Genomic DNA, 6,754 nt, shown 5'->3' on the forward strand with positions numbered 1-6,754 from the left:
ATATTTGTTTTTTTCAGAAGTTATTTATCTCTCCTTCTATTCTAAAGGATATCCTTGCTTGATAAATTATCTTAGATTACAGCTTTCTTTCATTCAGGGCTTTGAATATGTCTTGCCACTGCCTTCTGCCTGTTGTAATTGTGTAGGAACATGTTTAAAAATATAATGTATATAATTTTATGTATATGTAAAGAATACTTAGAAATGAAGTTAACAATTGAGATGAAAACCTATACATTAATATATAGAAAACATTGATGAAGGAAATTAAAACAGATCCAAAGAAATGAAAAGATCTCTTATGTTAATGTTGTGAAACTATTTGGTTGAAACAACCATACTACACAAAGCAATCTAAATTTAGTGTGATTCATGTCAATATAACCATGAGATTTTTCCATTACATAGAACAAATAAATTCAAAATTTATATGTATCCACAAAAATCATGAGTTGCTGAAATAATCTTGAAAATATGTATTAAATCTAATAGTGTAAAGTTCTCTGATGTTAAACAGTCCTACAAAGATTTAGTAATTTAAATAACATGATACTGACTCAAAAACAGACACCAAACAATAGAAGAGAATAGAGCAACCAGATGTAATCCCTCACACTTATGATCAATTAACCCATGAAAAATGAAGCAAGAGTATAATATGAAGGAAAGACATTCTCCTAAATATGTAGTGCTGGAAAGATTGAACATGAGAAATATAAATTAGAGTATTTCCTCACATTGTATACAATCCATGTGCACAGAATATCTTTTATTTATTTTGTTTACTTTTATTTCTTACACCTGTAATTTATTGATCTATGTTTTGATCTTTTATTTCACTTATCAAATTTATTCCTTTTTTTTTCTTTTTGGTATAAACTTACACACAATTGTTTTCCAAATTTCTCTTTCTGATAATGAGTTCTTACTATATAAAAATGCAATGGATATTTGTATATTGATTTTGTATTCTGCAAGTTTACTAAGTATGTTCAGTATTTCTAACAGTCACTGGAGGAGTCTATGGAGTTTTCCATCTATGTATAATTATGTCATCTGTAAAAATTTTACTGCTTCTTTACAAGTTGTATGCATTTTAGATTTTTTCTTGACTAGTTGTTCTGGCTCAGACTTCTAGAAGTGTAATTTAGGACTTGTGACAATGAGCTACTTTTTTTTATTACAGGACCTGAGATAAACCTTTCTGTATGTTTACATTGAACTTGATTTTATTCATGCGTATTACATTTATGCCTTTTATTATGTTTAGTTACATTCTATCTGAAGTGAATTTGTTAAGAATACTTTTATAGAAAACTTAAGATTAGATCTGTCAATAAATTTCCTACAGTTTTTGAGACTGTTATTTCTGAATTCTCTGTTTTTAAAGGTATGGTATACCATATATTACTTTGCATATGTTAAATAATATTTATGAATCAGGACTAAATCCCTCTTAACTATAGTTTATAATACTTATAATATGCAATAAATTCAGGTTGCTAACGTTTATTTAGAATGGAATATACACATACTGAATGAGAAATTTACATTGTAGCTTGAGTGTAGATTTATTTATTCAAAAATTTTGTCTCTCATTTTGAATTTGGTTTATGTTTAATGGATTTTATTTCTTATTTAAGAATATAAATTTTGGTTGAACTTGGTTTACTACAGTTTACTGATAAAGAACATAGCTATTATTTACAATTAGTGAACAAAACACTTGCCTTAAAGTGCCGTATTTTACTAACAATGACAACTGTTTTAGGACTGAGAAACATATTGCTTCCTAAAATGCATTGCCTGGTCTTTTCCACCCCAACCCACGTATTCTCTAATTTCTTTGTATTTTGATTGTTTGTTTGCCCCTAAATGGAGGTAATGCTTATTGAACCCAGGATCTTGTGCCTAAGTGTATTTATCAACATCATTTTAGAACACTTAACAGAAGCCACAAGAGTATGTATTATAAAGATGACAAGAAAATTTATTCCTTCTAGGGACTGAAAACCTCTGAGTGAAAGAATGGCAAAAATAAACATTTGTAAGAATACTGTAAGATTTTCTCTTGTGTAAATTTAAAGTAGTATATAAAACTACATTTATTTTACTTATAGCACTGAATTACAAGTTAAAACAAAAATTCTCCCCTTTAGAATTTCTTAAATTTGATTGAATATTTTTATTTAATTTTATTTCATAAATATTTACCATTCATATATAAACATAACAAATAAACTAATATTTATTCTGTTCATGTGTTGAATATAGAGCTACTTATTTTAAAGTACACAGATAAAAAAATACTTCCACTTCCAAATCAAATTATGTTTCACTTTAATTACAAATGATAATGAAATAGTTATAAATTTTCATAAATATTTTACACAAATTTCACTTTAAAATCCAAGACTTTAAAATTATTTTATATATTTTGTGATTATTTATTCTCTGTTCACATATCTGGTATAAATTTGTGTACAAAAGGATGGAGATTGGTTTTATTTCTTAGACACCAAAATTAAATTATTTAAATAGATTTTGTGGGGATAATATTTGCAGATCACCGTATAAAATTAAGCATCATATATGCTTCATTTTAACTGGATGAATGAGAAGTAAACACTGGCTGAATCTTACACTTGAGTTGCTAGGAGACCAGTCGAATGTGATGTCACAGCTTCTCAAATTGAGAACCATTGTGATGGCCTCACAGTTTATCTGTGCTGGCCCGCCAAAACAGCATTTGAAGCTGCAGTGCACAAAATTATGCAGATTAGAAATGTAGTTGTAGAAAATGTTATTTGAGATGGCACATGTTTCTACAGAAATTCAAGTTGTGTCTCCTAAATATGGACCAACTTCTTCAGGAATGTACAGTAGATCTCTATTGTGTGATCAAACATTCTCTGGGGACTTGGACTTGAGGTCTATGATTGAGGAAAATGTTTTTAAGGCTTTGTCTGAAGAATCCCTGATAAAAAGGCCATGTTACAAACATTGTGTCTCTGAACCAGATGAAGATAATGATTTTCATTCTCTGACATATCCAAGAAAACTCTGGAAAATGGTTGGGAATGACCAATTTAAATCCATCTGTTGGGATGATAATGGAACTTCCATAGTGATGGATGAAGATGTCTTTATGAAGGAAAATTTGGAAAGAAAGTCTCCTTTCAGAATATTTGAACCTGGAAGTATGAAAAGTTTAGTTAGACAGCTAAACCTTTATGGATTTAGTAAAGTGCAGCAGAATTTTCGAAGATCTGTTTCTCTAGCTGACTTTCAGGCAGAAGAAAAAGAAGTCTCTGTTTTAAGCAAGGTATTAAGAAATTTTAGTTACCACTTAGTAGCTTATATATAAAATTTTATTTTGTACATCAATCTATGGTAATATATATGTAAAACTAGATTTTGAAAACTGTACAAAACTATTAAAACTAAAATACTTTATTTTTCAAAAAAATGAGGACAGTGTCTTATGTAGTCAAGATTATGGGAAATTTGCTTACAACTATGAATCTTACCACAAATTTAAATAAAGTTAATAAAACTGCTTTTAAAAAATGGCATTCACCGTTACTGCAAATGCTAACTTCATAAATTTGATGACTATACTATTTAAATGGTATTTTCCAAATAAGAAACTTCAAAATATTGTCAGCAATGTTCATATTTTGATGATAATATCTTTGCATAGTAAACCTGAATTCTGAGGTTTTATAGGTTAGGCTTATTGTAGCCTTGTATATCGGTTTAAAATATTACTAAAATCTTTCTCCTTTGGTTGTAGCAGCAGTTCTATCATAATCCAAATTTTAAACTAGGCTGTCCCCTGATTTCAGTGAGAATAAAAGGAATAGTTGGGATTAAAAATGCCTCTCTGGTGGCTTCATTGGCTGAAGATTTCAAAAAGAAGCACTTAAAGCATGGGGACACTCATAGTTCAGATTTTGTGGCTGACAATAGAGGATAAAGTGCATTTTTACCTTCTGCAAATTTAAACATGCTTCTAATAAGAAAGCCCTCTACTAGCCACATAAATGGTGATACGAATACCCTGATCAGAGGTGATTTTTCTCCTCTATGATCAATGTCATTTAGACATCCAGAACAAATTGTAATGGATCAACGTGCTATTTTAAATCAGTTGACCATTATCCACGGGCACTCTCAAAGCAGCTACAATGAAGCAAATGGCCGTGTTGTGAACTTCATTACAACTAAAACTTCTACTTCTCAGTACAGCATCTTATCTCCCATACAGTGCAATTATTTTGGACTGATGGAGGAACCTCCTACTTTTCCAAATGGATATCACAAAATATCTGCCAGTGAAGGTCGTTTTTCTAAACTTCAACCAGGTAGAAACCCACGGATTCCAGTGCCAGAGCTAGCCAATACATCAGCTACTTCTCTTTCAAGGCCAAATCATCAGCCATCTTCAGCTTATGAACGTCATCCTAATTACAACTGATCTACCAGAGGACTACCAGATTATGCAGGATAACAAAGATTAAAATTGATGTTGTTAAATGTCGACAAATATCTGCAATATTCTTATTTGAACAATAAACATAGATGTGCACCTGTATTTTCCTTATATTTTTTAAGTAGACTTAAGTGTTAAATGGGAGATTAAGTTACCATTTAAAGAAAAAAAGAGATATTTGATTGATATGATCATTTGATGGAAGAATATGGGAGTAAATTTAAATAATTTCTTGTAAGGAAGAAGAGAAAAATGGAAGAATTTGGGAAAAGACTAAAACATGGAGAGAGGGAAAAGTACTAAGTGGTTTCTGGTTCATCCTGGAAAGTATCAAAAGTGATAAGTTAGGATAAGTTGGAACAGGAGATCAATGCCGGAAACGGCCCAGGGATCCTGGTCTTGATTATGTCATCCCTGGAATCATAAAGGTCACATGATATAGTCCCAGATGGCACATTCATCATGTGGTAGAATTTAAGAAGCAATTTTATCTATGGTGTTCTTTGTGCTGTTCTCAAAGCATTCCAATTGGTGCTTTCATTTCCTGCCCTCAAGTGTCTACACTATATCTTCTAGTCAATACTTTATGTTACTTTTATGTTCCAGCCAAATACAAGCTAAAGTCCTCAGGGTGGCACTATATGCCTTTCTAAATCTAACCCCAGAAACTCAACTTAGTTTTGTTATTTCTTTAAAAATCTGGCATCTGACTACCTTGGCATATCTTAATGTTTCACTGTATCTGGAGATATATCCAGGCAAATGCTTGTCAACTATGTTAGCTGCAACCTCACCACTTTTGCTTCAGCTCATCATTGGGCTTAGGGTGCTCTCATTTTACCTAGTTAGACTTTCCCAGTCTCAGCACAGAAGCCACCTCCTCCAGATGTTTTCTGTCTATCCCCCCTTCCTTGTCTAACTTGGATACCGGCACAGAAAGCACAGCACATGCCACAGAATGCATTTAATTTTTTAGTGAATGAAAAATACATGTTGACTTTAAGCAAAATCTACTTTCCTGAAACAACAAAACTCTCATGGTTTTCAAACTATTTCGTTATGGTCTTTACTCTTCACCACAAACTAGCTCTTTTCATAGCCCAAGGACTAGTCTCTCAAGACAGTAAGTGGATGTAGGTACAGGAGACAAAGTATTATTTTCTTCTTAATTCATACCTCCAGTAGCCAAAAGCACTAAATTCCCATTTGCTGGATTTTTTCCTGTCTCTTCATCACCCACCCACCCCAAAATTGCTGATTCTCTTCTCCATATGAATAACTATACTGACTTCTAATAAATTTACTTCTTAGAATCAGAGCTTTGTCCAGAAGAGACAGTGCCATTGCAAACATTTAATGTAGGTTTATACACCCCACATAAATTGTGCCCCTTCTAACCTTCAGACAGTAAGTATCTAAGTGGTACTTGATGGTTGGTTGGGGTGGTCATATTCAGTTACCAAATTGCAATCTAAAATGTGTGGACTCAAAGGAGGTGAGAGTGGTGGAATTAAAAATTTGTCCAACTGCAAGAATACCAAATTTCTGCAGATATTAAGAAATATAAAATATTCACGGAAGACTTTGTCTATTTCCCATTAAATTAAAATAAAAGTGAAGCATTTTCAGATTGTGAAATGCTGGAAAACTTTTAGGCAAGGTCAGGGAGCCTAAGGCTTCTGCTCACAATCATGCAGAAAGTGTCATCTGATAAGACTGAAATGGCAAGTTTGAGTCCTGAAAATGTGTCACCAGTTGTGAAGAAAGCCTCTGATAACCTGGAGAAAGGGCAAATGAGCCAGGGTATGTTCTAGCAACATGCAACCATTATGACCTTTACCAAGAGAATAAAAAGGCCCACTTGCAGCAGGAGAACTGTGTCTGCACAGTACCTGTTGTTCCTACAACAGAAACATCAAGCTTTTAAATTTGTCAGCTCAGCTCAGATGGTGGCTATGTTGTTTTTTGCATTAGCAGTCTGGGCTTCAGATGGGCTTGTTCGGCAGCTAGTTTCCAGCTCTCTTATCAGAGAGTGGGTCTTAGCGTGATCACCATAACAAGGATCTATACTGATAAGTCAAAACCTACAGTTTCCTTTCAAAATTAGAAATTCTAAAGAAGAATATTGTTTGTCCATCTGTAGTTTTCTACCTGGGAAAATCTAGACTATTGGCATATGTACAAAATTTGGGTGGTGCTGTGAAAACTATTCTCTGCGCTTTGCCCACTGAATACTTCCCACTAATAACTACAAATCTG

General features: G+C 32.7%; 1 long non-coding RNA gene across 1 annotated transcript; it reads left to right on the forward strand.

Moving 5' to 3' along the window:
• Positions 1–3,054: 3,054 nt before the first annotated feature.
• LOC140692770 (uncharacterized) lies at positions 3,055–4,508 on the forward strand. Its single transcript, XR_012068340.1, has 2 exons — positions 3,055–3,325; positions 4,271–4,508. It is a non-coding gene; the product is annotated as an uncharacterized lncRNA (long non-coding RNA).
• The last annotated feature ends 2,246 nt before the right edge of the window (positions 4,509–6,754 follow it).

The sequence above is a fragment of the Vicugna pacos genome, unplaced genomic scaffold (assembly GCF_048564905.1).
Source record: "Vicugna pacos unplaced genomic scaffold, VicPac4 scaffold_17, whole genome shotgun sequence".
NCBI lineage: Eukaryota > Metazoa > Chordata > Mammalia > Artiodactyla > Camelidae > Vicugna > Vicugna pacos.